Source organism: Nycticebus coucang, chromosome 20 (assembly GCF_027406575.1).
Source record: "Nycticebus coucang isolate mNycCou1 chromosome 20, mNycCou1.pri, whole genome shotgun sequence".
NCBI lineage: Eukaryota > Metazoa > Chordata > Mammalia > Primates > Lorisidae > Nycticebus > Nycticebus coucang.
In genome coordinates this window covers 23499244-23520284 of record NC_069799.1, presented here as the reverse complement: position 1 = coordinate 23520284, position 21041 = coordinate 23499244, and the positions used below count along the sequence as shown (strand labels likewise).

Sequence of the window (21041 nt, the reverse complement as noted above, 5' to 3'; positions counted from 1 at the left end):
TTTCAAAGGATGCCTACAGTACTAATTATTAGAGAAATGTAAAGCAAAATCACAATGAAATATTACATCATACAATCAACACTAAAAAAAATTGTGCCGAGGATTTAGAAAAATTAGAAACCATTTGAAATGTTGGTGAGGAGAAATGTTGCAGATACTATTAAAATGTATGAAGGAGAGTGGCGCCAGTACCTCAGTGGGTAGGGTGCCGACCACATACACCAAGGCTGGTGGGGACCAGCTAAAACAATAATGAAAACTGCAACAACCAAAAAAATAGGTGGGCGTTGTGGTGGGTGTTTGTAGTCCCAGCTGCTTTGGAAGCTGAGGCAAGAGAATCGCTTGAGCCCAGGGGTTTGAGGTTGCTATGAGCTGTGATGCAACAGCGGTCTAACCAGGCAATAGCTTGAGACTCTGTCTCAAAAAATAAATTAATAAAAAATGAAAAATAAATTTATGAAGGTTACACAGAAAACTAAAATTACAACTTATTATTTGATCCAGGGATCTCACATCTGGGTAAATATCCAAAATACGCACTGCAGAACAGGGAAGATAAATGTACTCACTCACATTCATCATAGCATTATTTATAAAAGCCAAAATGTGGCCAGATGTGGTGGCTCACACAATCTTAGCATTTTGGGAGGATGAGGTGGGAGGAAAGCTGGACCATAGGAGTTTGAGACCTGGCTAAGGAACAGTGAGACCCCATCTCTACAAAAACAAGAAAAGTATAGCCAGGAGATGTAGTTGCCACCTGTAGTTCCTGCTATTTGGAAGGCTGAGGCAGGAGGATCGCTTGAACCCAGGGGTTGGAAGTTCTTCTAAGCTGGGATGATGCTATAGTATTCTAGCAACAGAGTGAGCCTCTATCTCAAACAAAAATTCTCTTTTCTAGACAACTAAAGTGCTCCACTGTGACTATGGACCTATCCCAAGCAGGTATTTTTTCTTAATATTAGTTAACAGCTAATCACATGAGCAGTTATACTGAATATTTTATGCAGCCCATGAGAATAAAATTTCATAGAAATGTACAATTCATTAACATGAGATACTTATCAGAAAATGTTAATAAACATTTAAAAACAGTAATGATAATTATTATTATGTTATTAATATATTGCTATTTTTACAAAATCTGAAAAGGTTTAATTCACCCTTTAGAAGCAGTCAAAAAAGTTTATGAATAAAATACAAACATTAACTTCATAAAATATGATAAATCATACTATTTAAAATAAGCATTTGGGAAAAATTAAAATATCATTTGAGTATAGATTGAGGAAAGTGATGACAATCCTGCTGATTTCTTTTTGTCCAGAGTAAACTAGAATTTTCAAGTGAACCTTTTAATAAATATGGAATGCCTACTCATTATCTAAATTACTTGTTACATAAGTTGGAATTCTAACACATAGTTTTGAATATTTAAATCTAAAATTATAGAAAATTGAATACAGAATGAAATAGAATGTGGAAACATATATAGAGACAGTAAAATCAGCAAGATGGTAGAACACAAGTCCCATGTTCACGTATTCCTCCCATGGTAACAAAAATCTGGGAGCCATCTATGGAAAAAAATGCTTCCATGTCATCCCATCACAGCGACTCACACCTGTCATGTCACCTACTTAGAGGCTGAGGTGAAAGAATCACTTCAGTCCAGCAGTTTGACACCAACCTAGGCAATAAAATCAGAAGCCATCTCACAAAAAGTGATTATATGAGAGCTTTAGAATCCACAAAGGAAGTTGTAAAATTTTCCTAGTGCTCTTAAGGAAGGTCACTTAAAGAATGCAGACCCTCATTTACTTGGCAATCTAGAGGACCTCCGATCTTGGTTACTGACAGGAGAATTCTCAAGTGACTATGTGGGCCTCTCCAACTTCTCCCAGCCATAATCTGGGAGTGGTGCTACCGATCCAGAGACCTGGAGGAAGATGCACACTCATGACCATGGAGACAGGCCTGCAGATCTTGGCACTCTGTGTGTGTATATGTGTTTATATAACTATTTGTGCGTGTGTATGCATACACACACAAACACACAAATGGCATATACGTATGTGGATAGATACAAAAATACACACGCAAACACACACTGGAATGTCCATAGTGGGCCATCTCCCGACATTGACCACCTCACCCAGCTGACCTGATTTGCATAGACTAGATATGCACCACATGTGCACATGGTACAGCAGTCCTGGTTCCTTATGCTAATCACCTTTGTATGTTGACAAGTTTGTTACAGTCCCTGGAGTGGCCAACTTTCAGGTTCTGCTGCATGGGTATGTGTGTGTGTATGAATAAGCATATCCTAAGCCAGAGATAATTATAAGAGTTATTTGTAGCAACAGAGATACTAATGTATCCTCTCAAGAATACTATAAATTCCTGAATGACCATAATATATTTAAGAAATGTAGGCCGGTGACAGTGGCTCATACCTGTAATCCTAGCACTCTGGGAGGCAAGGGCGGGTGGATTGTCCTGAGCTCAGAAGTTTGAGACCAGCCTGTGCCAGGGGTAGATCTTGTCTCTAAAAAAAAAAACCCAGGCATTGTGGCAGGCTCCTATATTCCCAGCTGAGGCAGGAGAATCGCTTAAGCTCAAGGAAATAAAGTAAAATAAAATAAGAAATGTAGCCTTCTGGGCCTTGGTCCTCCACCCCCTCCCACTGAGCCTGTCCCCCTCTACTGACCAGAGTCAGCGAATTCTCCACTCTGATCCCGTCCGACCTTCCCCCACCCCAGCTATCTATTGTTTGAAAACTCTAAGAATAATCTCATCGCATCAGTTTTTACTAGAGCCAATCACCTGTCATGTCTGGTACAGGGATGGTATCCAAATCGCCCTTAGCCCCAATAATCACAAAGTGCACATATTTAAGAAAAATGGGATCCAGTGGATAAAAGCTCATGAACTCAAGGAGCACAACAGACACTTCACAGGTATTGACTGGGCTCCCATAAGCGAGCACATCGTCCCTTGGGGGGCAGACCACAATCCCTATGTGTAGAGTCAGAAAGATGGTGTCTGGAAGCCAACCCTGATGTGATGATCCTAAGAACTAATCGTGCAGCCACTTTTGTGAAGTGTTCCCCCTTAGAGAACAAATTTGCTGTGAGAAGTGGAGCACGACTCATTTCTGTTTGTTACTTCAAGTCTGAAAATGGCTGGTGGATAAGCAAACACATTAAAAAGCCAATTGGCTCCACAGTCAATCCTCAGCTTGGATTGGCATCCCAACAATGTTTGCTGACAGCAGATCATGTTGTAATAACTGACCCAGCAAAAAGACCCCTAAAGGCCCCTGACCGTCTTAGCCTGAGTCCCGGCATGTCTCAACCCCCACCTTTGGTTAATTCCTCAAACAGGTTTCAGAAGAGAACAAGGAAGTTCCCTGAGTTCCCAAGAACTCCTAGCAACAGGTAACAATGGGAAAACTTACCCCAACTCCCTAGCAATGAATAAACAGTGATGAAAAAAATTACCTACACAAAGTTCCCAGGCTACTGTATCTCCCAAGCTATTCCCATTCCAACTGCCATGTTCTCATGCCAACTGCCACGCTATAGCCCCCCCCAACTATAACCCCACCCCTGAGCTAACCGACAACTTTCTGCTTCTATTTTTACTTAACTTGCCATGTAGCACAAAAAGGGTATAAAAGACAGCCTGCTTTTCTCTTCAGGGACGTTTGCCCTTCGGGGCAGCAGCCCACCTGCGCAGGTGTAATACATCACCATCTGATTTATACCTGAAGTGGGGGTCCCAGTTTTTCTTCCAGGTGGCAAATGAGTACAACAATGTGACTTTAAATGCAGAGTGTTTTCTGCCTATATTAAAGAAGTCGATGAAAAGCCAGCCAAGTACAACCTGGGGCAGCAAGTCGCCTTTTGGTCAGCTGATGTCAGAGTTTGGGGGTAGTGGCACAGGTGGCTGGGTCCATGGGGTCAGCTTATCCGCCAGTGGGAGCCGCCTGCCCTGGTTCAGTCATGACAGCACCGTGTCTGTTGCTGATGCTTCAAAAAGTGTACAGGTCTCAACTCTGAAAACAGAGTTCCTACCACTCCTGAGTGTGTCATTTGTCTCAGAGAATAGCGTTGTGGCTGCTGGCCATGACTGCTGCACAATGCTCTTTAACTACGATGACCGCGGCTGCTTGACCTTTGTGTCCAAGTTAGACATTCCAAAACAGAGCATCCAGCGCAACATGTCTGCCATGGATCGTTTCTGCAACAAGGACAAGAGGGCCACGACCGAGGACGGCAATACAGCCCTGGAGACGCTGCACCGGAATAGCATCACTCAGGTGTCTACTTATGAGATGGACAAGCAAGATTGTCGCAAATTTTGCACTACTGGCATTGATGGAGCCATGACAATTTGTGATTTCAAGACCTTAGAATCTTCTATCCAAGGCCTCTGGATAATGTGAAGTTGAGTGAGCCTCTGCCATCCAGAATGACAAATGGTCACTGACTGCAGCTCTGCCATTGGATGGAGAGGAAAGCCGGCCCCTAGGAAACACTGAAAACACATATCGTGCAAATACTGTATGGTTTTGTTTGAGTATAAAATTGGTGAAAGTATCAGTTTTTTTAAAGCAGCAGTAATTTTTTTTTTCTATTTCATTCCATTCTTGACCAAAGCTTCTCTTTAAGTAGTTTATTATGGAGAATTTTCACACTAACTTAAAGGAAAAGGTGAGGGAGATATGTAAATTTGTCCAGTAGAAAATTAAATTAAGATACTACAAAAAAAAAAAAGAAAAGAAATGTAGCTGCTGGATGTACGGGATCATACCTCTAATCCTAACACTCAGGGAGGTCAAGGCAAATAGACTGCCTGAGCTCAGGAGTTCAAGACCACAATCAAGCAAGAGGCAGACACCAACTCTACTAAAAATTGCAAATGTAGTGGACAGAGCCTGTAGTCCCAGCTACTCAAAAGCCTTTAGCAAGGGGGTACTTTGAGCCCAAGAATTTAAAGATGCTGTGATCTATAATTCCATGGCACATGACTTTGTGGCAAAAAACAAAACAAAAAGAGAATTGTAAGGAGTAGATACATCTAACTATATTAAGGGTGGAAAATTAGAACACATAGAAATTAAATTATTTATCACAGTCCATATAAAAACAAAATTTTGAAGTTTGGGGACATCCTTAGTTGTTCTGATAGAATTTTTTTTTTTTTTTTTTTAGAGACAGAGTCTCACTGTACCACCCTCGGATAGAGTACCATGGCGTTACACGGCTCACAGCAACCTCTAACTCATGGGCTTACATGATTCTCTTTCCTCAGCCTCCCGAGCAGCTGGGACTACAGGCGCCCGCCACAACACCCGGCTATTTTTTGTTGTTGTTGCAGTTTGGCCGGGGCTGGGTTTGAACCCGCCACCCTCGGCATATGGGGTCGGCACCCTACTCACTGAGACACAGAAGCCGCCAGAATTATTGACTATAATTTCTGAGAATCTTATTTGAAACATTCATACCATAAAAAAAAATGTAAAACAGAAAGCATACAACTATTTTGGGTGTTTCTAGGATTTCTGAACCAAACACAAACATCACCACTTCACTCACATATTTTGGATATAATGCTAAAGAAAAATAAACTTTTTTTTTTGAGACAGAGCCTAAGACTGTTGCCCTTGGTACAGTGCCATGGCATCACAGCCCACAGCACCCTCCAACTCCTGTGTTAATTCATTCTCTTGCCTCAGCCTCCCAAGTAGCTGGGAGTACAGGCACCCACCATAACACCCACATATTTTTGGATGTAGTCCTCATTGTTGTTCAACAGACCTGGGCTAGATTTGAAACCACCAGCTCTGATGTATGTGGCTGGCGCCTTAGCCATCTGAACTACTGGCGCTGAGCCAAGAAAAAAAACTTTTTTTAGACACAGTTCCATTCCATTGCCCTGGCTATAGTGTCATAGTGCCAGTCTAACTCACAGCAAACTCAAATTCCTGGGTTCAGGCAATTCTCCAGCCTCATCCCACCACTCACCCCCAGTAGGTGACACAATAGGCAACCACTACAATGCTTAGCTAATTTTTCTATTTTTAGTAGACACAGGGTCTCCCTCTTATTTAGGCTGGTCTAACATTCCTGAACTCAAGCAATTGGGTCCCAGAGTATTAGGATTATAGGTGTGAGTTACCACACCCATTCTAAAGAATATTAAAAAAGGCTTGGCACCTGTAGCTCAAGCGGCTAAGGCGCCAGCCATATGCACCAGAGCTAGCGAGTTTGAATCCAGCCCGGGCCTGCCAAACAACAATGACAATTACAACCAAAAAACAGGCAGGCATTGTGGCGGATGCTTGTAGTCCTACCTACCTGGGAGGCAGAGGCAAGAGAATAGCTTAAGACCAGAAGTTAGAAGTTGCTGTGGGCTGAGATGCTATGGTACTCTACCCAGGGCAAGAGCTTGAGGCTCTGTCTCAAAAAAAAAAAAAAGACTATTACAAAAAACGTGCTACAGATTTACTAAAACACACACACATATTTTATGTCCTTAAAAGCAATGGAAGAAAACTTGGGGCAGTGCCTTTGGCTTAAGGTATAGCGCGCCAGCCCCATATACCAGAGGTGGCAGGTTCAATCCTGGCCTGCCGCAAAAACTACAAAAAAAAAAAAAAAAAAGCAAGGGAAGAATAGACAGACCCTGCAGTCACACGTAAGCCATAAAAAGTTCTCTCATTCTCGATGTTGCTGGGAAACGCTGGAGGAGAGATTGGACATGGCTTCCAACGGATCTCCAAGTAAGGACAGTCATGAAGAAATAAGAACAAAAGGGAGCAGAGGAAAAATAAGATCACATCATAAATTTACTCCAGATGACCTGAAGATACTTCAACAGGTATTTGAACAAAATCCTTACCCTGACTAGTCAACAAAGAAAGAATTGGCCGATCAAGTCCATTGCCTTGTTTGTGTAATTAATAACTGGTTTCAAAACAAAAGAGCGAAATTACCACTTAGGGAGAGACAGAGAATGTTTGCTACCTGGAAACAGAATAGGTATCTTGTCCAAAGTCACCCACTTACAAGCCTCCAGGAATGCCAGGTGGAGTCTCCCAACCACAACACAGAGCAGGCCTCCTCTTGAACCCTCATGGGTAGAGCTGCCTGTTCTTCTCTGTGGAGACACAGAGGGTTCCCAGTGATTTGGATGGCTGGAGTGATTCTGGTAGCTCCAACAATGAAACCAAGCCATGCTGTTGAAGATCAAAGTGAAATAAAAAGGGAACCTTCTTCCAACTATGGATCAGAAAACTTTCTTCATGCTCCTACACCTTCTATGTGTTAATCTGAGAGAAGCAGGCCTCAGACAAGGAAGGCCAGCCTACAAACCTCTCCTTCTGTCCTGTCCTGTGCAGCAGGAGGAGACAAAGCCCCACCATCATTACTCATCATTTCAAGGACAACAGAGTAGTGGGGGATGTCATCAAGAGAAGCTGCTCCTCCAGGATCAAGTTCTAATGTGCCCAAATCTAGGCATTTAGAAGACAGCACTGTTTGTGGAACCAAAAGTGGTGAATGAGTACCTGGAAGAGGAGAATGAGGTCAAATTTTGCCTCTGGAGATGACTGTCTGAGCTTGTTCTGGCAAGAGCGTTGGGACTCATTCTCTGGCAGGGGCAACTGAGCCTGGGAAATGAAACTACAGATAGCCCAGTGAGGTGGTTCATGCCTGTAATCCTAGCACTATGGGAAGCAGAGGCAATTACATGGCCTTAGCTTAGGAGTTGGAGACCAACCTAAGCAAAGCAAGACCCCATCTCTATAAAATAGAAAAATTAGCCAGGCGTTGTGGCAGGCATGTTCCAGCTCTTAGGAGATTGAGACAAGAGGATTGCTTGAGCCCAAGATTTTGATGTTACTGTGAGCTATGATGTCACAGTACTCAACTCCAGGGCAACAGAGTGAAACTCTGTCTCAAAATAAAACAAAAGAAATAAAACTACAGATAAGACCTCAAGCTCTCCAGATAAAATGGACTTCCTGCAGCTGACAGAGATGGCCAGATTAAAATAATGGGAGACAAGCAGCCATAGTGGGGTGTATGGAAAACTCTTGATGTAAGAACCTCCATCTTAGACAAACACTCATCTCCTATTTCAAAAGGCATCATGCCAACAGGGACATGATGTCGAGAGACTACACCCAAGCAGATAGGGGCATGACCATGTACTATTAGCCCTTAGCAAAGTTCTCAAAGGCTATAAAAAGAGCAGAACTTCACCAGCTAGAAACAGCTGTCTCCACAGACACCATTTTGCTGTCATTGGTGATCAGCACCGAGCTTGTCTCAAAACTGCAGATGTGGACAGAAGGGAACACTTTTACACTGCTGGTGACACTGCAAACCAATACAATCTTTTTGGGAGGCAGTTTGGAGAACCCTCAAAGAATTCAAGCTAGAGCTCCTATTTGATCCTGCAATCCCATTGCTAGGCCTCTACCTAGAAGAAAAAAAATCCTTTTACCACAGGGACACTTGCACTATGCAGTTTATTGCAGCTCAATTTACAATCCCCAAATGCGGAAACATCCGAAATGCACACCAACACAGGAATGGATTAACAAGCTTTGGTATATGTATACCATGGAACACTATTCAGCCACTAAAAAAGATGGAGACTTCACGTCTTTCATATTAACCTCGATGGATGTGGAACACATTATTCTTAGTACTGTATTCAAATATCAGATTAATTTCAGTTGAGGAACATGCTATAAAATAACCAGGAGTAATTCTGAACCCTGTTAAAGTTATCAAAAACAAGAAGAATCTGAGATGCTGTCTCAACCAAGAAGACCCTATGGAGGCATAACTACTAAATGTAATTTGGTATCTTGAATGAGATCCTGAAACACAATGGAAAAGGAGAATAGGGAAATACTGAAGAAATCTGAATAAAATATAGATTTTGGTTACTAATAATAAAAAAAAGAAAGAAAGTTCTTTCATTCTCACTGTAACCCAGAAGGAATACCACTGTAAAATAAAGTCCCTCTGGAAATTAAAAACAAGAACAGGCACAGTAGCTGACAACTATAGACCTAGCATTCTGGGAAGCCAAGGTGGAAGAATTTCTTCAGCTCACTCATCTGAGGAAGTGTGAGAATCCCTCTCTACTAAAACAACAACAAAAAAAAACAGAAAAAACATTAGCCAGGCAATGTGGAGAAACCCGTAGTCTCAGCTATTTGGGAGGCTGATACAGAAAAATCACTTGATCCCGGTAGTTTGAGGTTGCTCTGAGCTAGGCTCATGTCATGGCACTCTAATGTGAAGCAAGAGGGTGAGACTCTGTATCAATAAGAAAATAAAAATTAAAGAATAATAAAAACAAGAAGAGAGATCTCCTTATGTAAGAACAAGAGAAAGAAACCCAGGTTTCTCAAAAATCATTTCCAAATAAGCTGAGCTTCCCTAATCACATTGTATTGTGTGGTTTTCTCCTTTTCTTTGTTTTAACCTGAAAAAAATGCTTTATTTAGGCTCGGCACCATAGCACAGGGGTTATAGTGCCAGCCACATGAACCAAGGGTGGTGGGTTGGAATCCAGCCCAGGCCAACTAAACGACAACTGCAGCAAAAAATAGCTGGGCATTGTAGCAGGTGCCTGTAGTCCCAGCTACTTGGGAGGTTGAGGCAAGAAAATTGTTCAAGCCCAAAAGTTTGAGGTTGCTGTGAGCTATGATGCCACAGCACTCTACCAAGAATGACATAGTGAGTCTCTCAAAAAAAAAAAAAAAGCTTTATTTAAATCAGTATGGGTACAGAATAGTTGTATTGCTTTATAGGGTACATGGTTTTCTCCTTGACCTTTGGACCTCTAACCAGTGTTATCTGCTTCATTCACTGAAACCTACCTGGGTGCTTGACTACTCTCTTATGTGTCTTCACCTTCCAGGGTTCTTTGCTTTCCTCTAGACAGGTGATGAGGGCTGGCCTAGAGACAGCAAGGCATGTCTTATTAGAAAAAAGGAATTGAAATTCTTCAACTGGCAATCTAGTACATTGCTAAAGTAGAGAAAAGAACATTTTAAAATATCTTGAGGGCAGAACCTGTGGCTTAAAGGAGTAGGGCGCCGGCCCCATTAACTGGAGGTGACGAGTTAAAACCCAGCCCCAGACAAAAACTGCAAAAAGAAAAAAAAATCCTGAAATAATAATCCCCACATAGAGGTTCCTTACAGAAACCAGAATCTTTAAAAAGTATTTAAAGTAGGAGGATTCCTAACTCCACTACCCAGAACTACTGAAATAAAATTTGGTACTAGAAATCAGACTTAAAGGTATGAGTAACAATCTATGCCACTAAATTTCCGACATTACCATTAATCTACTGAAGTATATATCAGCTCACAAAAGGATAAGATTAATGCCAAAATAAAACAATTTCAATATTATCTTTTCTATACCAAGATATCCTAAACTTTTCCTTAGAAACAAAAACCTGATACTCATACAATCAAAGAATAAACTGAATAAAAACATTCTACAAAGACAGACTATGAATTGCTAGTGTAGACCTGGAACTGCGTATTTAAGTTATCCTCACCCAGAAAGACCAGGCTTCTATAGTTCTCTAACATGACATCCCAATACAAATTCTGCTAAGCAAGGTCCAGGCAGGCCCCCTAATCCATAGAGAATTCTATAAACATGTCCTTGAATGTTGACACTCCCTAAAAAACAAATAAATTTACCAGGAAGCCAAGGGGAGATTGAATTTCACTTTTAGTTAAGTACAGAGAACTGTTGCTGACTTACATGAGTGACTGCAATTACCTAATAAGTATGGAAGAGCTATATTCGCTCCTGTGTTGTCGAACACTAAAGAAAGGAGATGGCATAACATCCACAAAACACATTACACTTTTGTTGACACAGTAGAAATAAAAGGCCACCAATACCGGCATGTATATTTTTGTGCCTTATTTACATCATATAGTAAAACCTGTGTATGTTTTTTATATAAAAATGTCATAGTGAGATAAATGGTACCTCTTAAGTTTTAACATGTACAAGAAAGAACTGGAGATCTTGATAAAATGCAGACTTTTATTCAGAAGATAGGGGGTGAAGATTCCATTTTTAAATTTCCAACAAGCTCAACAGGAATGAAAATGCTTCTGTCCCACGACGATACTTTGTCAAACATGCAGTGAACTGTACACACTGGATTTACCACAGTTGATTCCTGAACCAGATGACAACCTTTAGGCAGGGCACAGTGGCTAATGCCTGTAATCCCAGCACTCTGGGAGCCCACAGAGGGCTGATAGCCTGAGCTCATAAGTTTAAGACCAACATGACCTATAGAGAGACCTCATCTCTAAAAATAGCTGGGTGTTGTAACAGACTCCTATAATCCCAGCTACTAGGGAGGCTGCAGCAAGAGGATCATTGAGCCCAAGAGTCTGAGTTTGCTATGAACTATGATGCCACAACACTCTACCAGGAATGGCAATGTGAGACTCTGTCTCAAAAATAAATAAATAAATAAATAAATAAATAAATAAATAAATATAACAACCTTTACTTTCCAAAGAAAGTTATATGAAAGAGAATCTAAGATGAAAGGGGTGCTTCCTCAATAAATGTTTTGGTTTGTGTACATTAGTTGATAATCTCCCAAGTACTTTTTAACAATACAGAAGATATACTGAACCCTACAACGGAATATGTGTCAAATAACACCATAACTGAGTGTATAAAATTAATATCAACTGTAACAGGACAAATTAGTATCAGGTGCTGACTCACAAATGCAAAAACAACATCAGTGCTATGATAGTACTGGCCAGAAAAAGTAATCATAATCTGATAAAAACTAGTTGAAAAACCCATTTTTTTTTTGTTTTTGTTTTTTGTTTTTGTTTTTTACTATCTCAGGAGGTACACACAACTTTTATTAGAAAATTATTTTAACGGGTGGTGCCAGTGGCTCAGTGAGCAGGGCACCGGCCCCATATACCGAGGGTGGCGGGTTCAAACCCAGCCCCGGCCAAACTGCAACAAAAAATAGCCGGGAGTTGTGGCAGGCGCCTGTAGTCCCAGCTACTCGGGAGGCTGAGGCAGGGGAATCGCCTAAGCCCAGGAGTTGGAGGTTACTGTGAGCTGTGTGATGGCACAGCACTCTACCAAGAGCAATAAAGTGAAACTCTGTCTCCACAAAAAAAAAAAGAAGAAAATTATTTTAACTATCAGAAAGGCTATTAAGTTTGGGAAAAACATTAGGTTTGTATGTAAACATTAACTTCTTTATAACTTTATCTAAAATATGTATAATCCTGAAATTCTACGCAATAGAATTTATACTCAAAGATGTAGGATTATGAAGACACTTAAATTATAGTCTGTTGAATTCACTACTGGTTATAATGATATGGTGGCCTTCTTTCAAAGAATCTAAAGTACTCTACACACATAGCCTCGTTCCTTCTCATAGCATGCTACGTTCATCCCGTTTTTTCACATATGATTTCAGAGCTTGCTATGCAGGGTTTGGTCTGTGTACCAGCACCACTTCCATCCCCGAGGAGTTTGCAGAATCTCAGGCCCCACCCCAGGCCTCGTGAATCATTTAGTATGCATTTTAATAAGATTCCAGGTGATCTATGTGCTCACTGAAGTTTTGAATAGTGTTGCTCAAGACGCTAAAGTGAACTGTTTCCCCTGGTGTCGCATGGCAAGTAGATCTTCAGTTCTGGGTCTGGGTTCTGGAGCTTGTGTTGCTGATGCTGGAAAAACCCAGTTTTGACAAAGTTTAAGGTACAAATTATATGTCATGTCTTCTAATCTCTAATCGTGTCTTTAAATAGTCTTCTTTACCATCCTAGAAAGCAAGTCTTATGTAATTATTCAGTTTTTCAGAACTTTGAATTACTTTAGGCAGTTAATGCCATCTGAAGGGCATGGACATCATTTTATTTTATATAGAACTGACGGAGCTTCCACAGTACATATCCACTTCTTTGCTACTATCCAATGACCCAAACTAATCCACAATGGTAATTTGGGGCATCTACATTTTCCCATTTTCAAAAGAGAGAAAGGGAAGATTTTCACTATTTCAGGATATAAATTTAAGGTGAGAATTTTTTAAGGCATATGGGAAGCCTGGATGCAGAGAGAATGGAAAGAAGACTCAGCCATATGTAGCGGAGAAGGACTTTTCGAGCCTCTTGACTATTATAAGAAAAGGGAAAAAGAGTATTTGAACCATGAAGCCTGTAGTCCCAGCATTCTCCCAGGCCCATGGCAGGTGGCTTGGCAGAGCTCAGGAGTACCAGACCAGCCTGAGCAATAGTGAGACCCTGATTCTATAGAGCTGGGCACTGTAATGGGTGCCTGTAGTCCCAGCTACTCTGGAGGACAAGAGGCCAGAGGATTGCTTGAGCCCAGGAGTTTGAGGTTGCTTTGAGTTGTGCTGCTACAGCATTCTACGAAGGGTGAAAAAGTGAGACTCTGACTCAAAAACAATTTCAGGAAGGGGCATAGTGCCTGTAGCTCAGCAGCTAAGGCACTGGACACATACACCGGGGCTGGGAGTTCAAATCCAGTCCAGGCCTGCCAAACAACAACAACAACAACAACAACAAGCCAGCACTGTGGCGGGTGCCTATGGTCCAAGCTAATTGGGAGGCTCAGGTAAGAGAATTACTTAAGCACAAAAGTTTAAGGTTGCTGTGAGCTGTAATGCCACAGCACTCTACTAAGGTCGACATAGTGAGATTGTCTCAAAAAAAAATTTTTTTTCAGGAAAAGGTTTTGAGCCATTCACTATAGCATCAAGATTGCAGGACTTACAAGGGTACATGTAAAATTTACTAAATATAGAAAATAGACATCTTAACACAATAAGAAAATACCATGAAGGCTATGTTAACTAGAGATGAAAATATTTCAAATTGTATATAAAACCAGCACCTTGTACCCCATGATTGCATTAATGTACACAGCTATGATTTAAAAATATATATATATTGCAAACTCCCCGTGAAAGAAAATAGGGAGCAGTTAACTCCCACTTTTGTTTTGGTCTAGCTGATGTCAGCCAGACTGACAGATGGCAGGAAACCATTTTAAGGAGGCATGGAAACCTACACATAGAATGTTTCAAGCTCCTTTCCCCTTTCACCACTTCTGGTCAGCCCGGAAACATGAGGTGGTCTTTGCAACATTAGTCAGCCATCTCCTCATATTGCTCTTGAATAAACTGCTTGTTCTTCCACCAACTCTTGCATGGTGACTTTCACTTTCCAGGAGGGAAGAGTCGATCTTGGGTCTAGTTAAAATTTTTAGGTTTTGAGTGAGTGAATGAAGTGCCTTCTTCAATAATTCCCACTGGCTCAGTGCCCGAAGCACAGGTGTATGGCACCAGCCACATGCACTGAGGCTGGCTGGTTAAAAGCCGGCATGGGTCAGCTAAACAACAATAACAACTGCAACAAAAAAGGACCTGGGCATTGTGGCAGATGCCTGTGGTCCCAGCTAACTTGGAGAATGAGGCAAGAGAAATGCTTAAGCCCAAGAGTTTAAGGTTGCTGTGAACTATGACTCCACAGCACTCTACCGAGAGCAACATAGTGAAACTCTGTCTCAAAAAAAAAACAAAAACAAATTCCCTCTATTGCTGCTACTCTTTCTAGACGACATGTAGTAACACTTAGCTAGACAAAGCAAACACAGCAGAATCCTCTCAGCTGAACACTTTGTAAACAAAACAAATTCCTTTGGTTTAAGGTAGACCAACAATCACAATCTTGAAACATGACATAGTTTGTGGGCACTTTAAAATTTCTAGATTCTGAAGAAGGCAGCAGTGTCTGAGGAAACACTTGGACTCAGAATTTGGATCTGCAGATTTGGGTCTTGCACATGTGGGGATGCAGCTAGTGCGTGTGAACATTCGTGAAAAATAGAGAAACAGAAAAATGGGAATGGGGACATTCTCAGATGTACTCAATGCACATCTGTGATCCAGGTTGAGCTTCTGGCCTCCTAGTCTCTGAATCAGTTGTACGTCTAAAGAGATCAAGATAATTGAAAGATAGTGACACAATGCCTGTAGTTTGTAAAAATCTACAAGTTGTCCCAAGTCACCATACACAGGGAAAATTGAAAATTGTAGCTAAATATACCTTTACAAAGGCCAGGTGTGTGGCTCACAAACGTAACCCCAGCACTCTGGGAGGCTGAGGCAAGTGGATTGCCTGACTTCACAGGTTCGAGACCAGCCTGAGCCAGAGCAAAACCCATGTCTAAAAGTAGCCTGGCTTGTGGCGGGCACCTATAGTCCCAGCCAAGTGGGAGGGAGGCTCAAGAAAAAGAATCCCTTGAGTCCAAGAGTTTGAGGTTGCTGTGAGCTGTAATGCCAAGGCACACTACTAGGGGTGACAAAGTGAGACTCCTTCTCAAAAAATAAATAAACAAATATACCTTTTCAAAATTACAAATTTTAAAAGGGATGGCAACACATAGATAACAGTTTATAAATATTTCATAAACTTTTGGTGTCTACAAAAGTACATATAGCTACAATTTCCCTTTTTCCCTGTGTATGGTTGATGGTAGGGGCAACTTTGGGGATATCACAGACTATACTCAAGAAGGGTGATTGAACAGTGGCAGAAGGACCATTGTAGCTTCATTGTTTAAGACAGCATGCAATTTGCTCTACAACTGTGTTGTGACCAGAAGGTTGGGATGGAAAGCACCCTGTGGAGTAACACTCAGTGGGAATCATCTATGTTCATGTCATATCTGGAAATTCTGGATGGTGTGTAAAAATACTTTATAATTAAAAACAGAGTCATTTCGGGCGGCGCCTGTGGCTCAGTCGGTAAGGAGCCGGCCCCATATACCGAGAATGGCGGGTTCAAACCCGGCCACGGCCAAACTGCAACCAAAAAATAGCCGGGCGTTGTGGCGGGCGCCTGTAGTCCCAGATACTCGGGAGGCTCAGGCAAGAGAATCGCTTAAGCCCAGGAGTTGGAAGTTGCAGTGAGCTGTGTGAGGCCACGGCACTCTACCGAGGGCCATAAAGTGAGACTCTGTCTCTACAAAAAAAAAAAAAAAAAACAGAGTCATTTCCAACTTCAGAATAACCCACCACAATGGTGGACATAAAAAGAACTGTCATATTAGACATTTAAACCATAATGCACTGTTCATCTCAAACAACCTAAGAGATGGCAAAGATGAATTAAGTCATTATAATTAGTCCTCAATAGAAGACTTGACATCACCACTGGTTATACAGGGTGTCTGTAAAGTTTGTAGGTAATTTAAAATAGTAAAATGTAGAGTGACAGAGTGAGACTCTGTCTCAAAAAGCAAAAATAATAAAAGAAAAAAGGGAAGAAGACATGTAATAGGGCAAGGGAATAATGGTGGGAAATCTTGGGGTGTATACTTTATCCTGGGAAGTAGTTCTGATTATAGAAATTCCCTAGGCTGTGTTTTCGAGAAAATACTTTTTCATCAAATTTTTCTCAAGTTACTCTTCTTCCCCCAAGCCCCTGACTTTTGGCCAATTTTAAGTCTGATTTCAACATCTAGCCCCTCTTTATGCCCCTCTTAAGAACTGTCTGACTGCAGGATGAAACATCTCCTGACCTGGCAGATTCTTTTTCCACCCTCCATTGTGACCTCATCTCTCACCTTGTTTCTGCACTTGTTTACTTCTCTCTATGAAAGAAGACCTTGTGTGTGATGCCTGCACATCTTGTACTGTAAGCTTTCCCCGAAGGAATACTGCCTCACAATAATAAAGAAGTCATTTTATTGGACAGTAAGATGTAATTTCAAATTTATTCTAACTAAACAATGTCAAGAAACAGCCCCAGGGGCAATGCTGTGGCTCAAGGAGTAGGGTACGGGCCCCACGTACCAGAGGTGGTGGGTTCTAACCCGGCTCTGGCTAAAAAAAAAAAACTGCAAAAAAAAAAAAAGAAAGAAAAAGAAACAGTCCCAGAACAATACCAATTACACCTTTAGGAAGGGCTTCTCATCACCCTCCACTTCCATCTATCACATCTTCTTTCGGGTCTCCAGCTTTAGAGGCCTCTGCACCTTCGGTCCATATAAAGGGCTCTTCCATAGCTAGTGTGAATAGGCTGAAAACCTCCAGGGAAGAATTCCTGGGCCCTTAATGACTATCTTTTGGAGGACCAAGGTTGACCTTGTCTTACTCACTAGAGTCAGACCTTTGGTTCCCAGTCAAGGTTATTCATTGACTTTTAGATGAGAAACTATTGAGTGTTTGAGAAATCCAGCAAAATGCTGCAAACTCAGTATTGATGTTTATATGATAGAAGGAAATTGTAAGACACTTTACATTTGTTACGTCAACATGAAAGCCAAAATTATGTATTTTGTCAGATAATAGGGATGTCATTTAATTATCAATTCCATAAAAACAAATCATTAAGTAAACAATCATCAAAGACCATCTCTAGAAGTTTACAAGTCCTCTTCCATAGCATTTAGCATTAAACTCCAACATCCAGATGATAGAAAACAGAACAAAGTTACCTGTCATCACAGATTCTCCACACTGTGTAAAAGAGGAACTGATGTTTTCTGTTTTTTTTTTTGTTGTTGTTATTGTTCATTTTAAAGCCAACTAACCTTTTATTTATTTATTTATTTTATTTTTTATTTTGGGGGATTCATTGAGGGTACTATAAGCCAGGTTACACTGATTGCAATTGTTAGGTAAAGTCCCCCTTGCAATCATGTCTTGCCCCCATAAAGTGTGACACACGCAAGGAATTGATGTTTTATGAATATTTACAATTCACCAATTGATCTACCATACTTTCATACGGAAATGTATTCATTTTTAAGCATCCATAAAGCAATACACACTCTGTCTCTTTCTTCTTCTTGGTATCATTGCAAAGCTAAGCCCTGGGTTTCCATTTGAAACTACCCTCAAACAATAGCACATCTTGAAACCGTGTTACTATACTCACTCAAAGAAACAGAGGTAAAAAAAATTTTTTAATGAAATGAAATATGTGACTACTTATTTAATTCCCCTTTTTTTGTTTGTTTTTTGAGACAAAGTCTCACTATGTCATTCTCAGTGGAGTGCCATTACATCACAGCTCACAGCAACCTCAAACTCTTGGGCTTAAGCGATTCTCCTGCCTCAGCCTCCCAAGTAGCTGGGACTACAGGCACCTACCATAATGCCCAGCTATTTTTATTTTTTTGACACACTTTGTCTCACTCTGTCACCCCCATTAAAGTGCCATAGCATCATAGCTCACAGCAACCTCAAACTCTTGGGCTTAAGTGATTCTCTTGCCTCAGCCTCCCAAGTACCTGGGACTACAGGCACCTGCCAAAATGCCCAGATATTTTCTGCTGCAGTTGTCATTGTTTAGCAGGCCCCAGGCCAGGCTTGAACCTGCCAGCTTCTGTGTATGTGGCTGGCACCATAACCACTGTGCTACAGGTGCTGAGTCCTGGCTGTTTTTTTGTTGCAGTTGTCATTGTTGTTTAGCTGGTCCTGGCCGGGTTCAAACCTGCCAGCCTCTTGGTGTATGTTGCCAGCACTCTACCCACTGAGCTACAGGCACCACCTTAATTCCCTTTCCTGAACTCCAGTTTTCTCTTGCATTTTCAGGAAAATTTTCTTTTCTTTAAGTTCTATTGAAGTATTGCATTTTACAGTTAATTAAAAATTGAAGCGGAAATAAAGAAACAAATTTTTTCAAGGTTCCAAATTCTGGGAGTGTCCCTAGTGACTGAAATATAAACATGTCTTACTAAAGTGTCAAGTAGGGTCACCCTATACCTTGGGACATCCTCCCACCCTCAGCCTGCTCACAGAGTTGCTCAATGGCCACCCTCCCAGCAAAAACTGCACCCAAGCTTTCAATGCATATAAAGTGTGAATTGTGTTGCAGGCTTTAAAACATTTTGCTGGGGATGGGTTATCCTTATCTTTTGAGATAATTTTCTTCCCTTGAAATATCTGAGAATCTAAGAGACAGAAAAACTTTGTGCACTTTCCCCGGAATACCTGTATTTGATGGGCTAAATGATAGGGCCGAATGCAGAGACATGCACCAATAAAACTGAAAGCAGAGACATAGAAAGGAGTGCACAAGTCCTGCCCAGAAAGAAATGGGCGCACCAATCCCCACGCCTGAACCCTTATATTACCACCCCGCCTTAACCCACGGGCTGATTTCTTCTTCAAACTCAACACCCAAGTGAATAAAGGCCACATTGCCCATACAGAACATGAATTCCACTTCCTTTCATTCACGTCTCGGAATAACCTCTCATTTTTGGTCCCAAACCTCTCACTAAACAGTAATGTGTACCAGAAATGAGATTGAGGCTGGTATTAAAAAAATTAAGGTCCCAGTGGGTTAGCTGTTTTCATGAAGGGTATACTAAAAGACCACTCTCAAACTAAAGGCATTCATTTACTCCCCTGAGAGGCTCCACCCATACTTCAGGCTATCCACTGGACAGAAAGTCCCAGGAATTGATATCTGTGGAACATTCCAGTAAACATAGATGCTATGGCATCTTGGGCCATCCTGAGACAAGTGTGAAACCCTGGACAAATAAAAGACAGAACGGTGACTGAGGAAGTATCACCCTGTACAGTTACCAATGGGGAGTCTCGATGCAAAGACATCCTGGCAAGGAATGCGTGCCTTGGCAAAATATAAAATGTCAGGGCACAAAGATTTTGACCACAGAGTGTCACAGGATTATTCTCTGGTTTCTTCTTATGAGACATGCTCAAAAACTTATAAAAACCAAAAATTTAGAAAACAATCATCTACTGTTATATAAAGAAATGACAGACCAGGAGCAGTGGCTCACACTTGTAATCCTAGCACTCTGGGAGGCCGTGGCGGGTAAATTGCCTGAGCTCACAAGTTTGAGACCAGTCTGAGTCAGAGCAAAACCTCATCTCTAAAAATAGTTCGGTGTTGTGGCCTGCGCCTGTAGTTCCAGCTGCTTGAAAGGCTGACACAAGAGAATCACTTGAGCCCAAGACTTTGAGGTTGCTATGAGCTATAAGGCCATGGCACTTCTATGGTAGGCAATCAACTGAGACTCTGTCTCAAAAAAAAAAAAAAAATTATCAGAAATACTGCATCTGTTTGAAATGAGAAAGAAAAAAAAAGATTGCTACTATAAATTGAATGGAAAGTTGGCATCTGGAAAAATAAGAAACTGAAAATTTAGGATTTTACTGCTAGACGTAGAAGAGTTAGGCTGAGGAAACAAGACAAGTACATTTACACTCAACTTGCCATACTTTTGGTAAATACAGGGGGAAAAGCAGTTCTCCTGTAGAGTGTTAAAGTATACAGGAGAAAATTAGACTGAAAGGGATCTAGAGCCTTGCATTCCTAGGTTACAAAAGTAAAATCCAAATCAAATTCATTCTTTTTTTTTTCTTTGCAGTTTTTGGCCAAGGCCAGGTTTGAACCTGCCACCTCTAGGTATACGAGGCAGGCACCCTACTCCTTGAGCCACAGGCGCTGTTCCAAATTTATTCTTATAAATTACTAATTGTAAGAATGGTTCGGCTCGGCACCTGTGGCTCAAGTAGTTGAGGTGCCAGCCACATACACCTGACCTGGAGGGTTCAAATCCAACCTGGGGCTGCAGGCAAAATATAGCCGGGCATTGTGGTGGGCACCTGTAGTCCCAGCTACTTGGGAGGTGGAGGCAGAAGAATCACTTGAGCCAGGAGTTGGAGGTTGCTGTGAGCTATGATGCCATGGTGCTCTACCCAGGGCGACAGCTTGAGGCTCTGTCTCAAAAAAAAAAAAGAATTGTTGTTCTTTATAGGAAAAACATACAAAAATCAGAGAGGAGGTGGCAGAAGATTAGTGTTCTCTCATCTAAGAGGCACAATGTAGGGGTATATGGAACACCTCTTAGGTGAGGGGCACATCTACAACAGGGACTTGACCACACAAACACAAACCATGTAACCTA

At 41.4% G+C, this 21041-nt stretch overlaps 1 protein-coding gene and 1 pseudogene across 1 annotated transcript in view; one reads left to right on the top strand and one right to left on the bottom strand.

Annotated features, from left to right (window-relative positions):
- The window catches only part of LOC128573115 (zinc finger protein 679-like), an 81478-nt gene that overhangs the window by 49459 nt on the left and 10978 nt on the right, over window positions 1-21041 (bottom strand). The window lies entirely within an intron of this gene.
- Window positions 2835-4453, top strand: LOC128573106 (actin-related protein 2/3 complex subunit 1A-like; annotated as a pseudogene).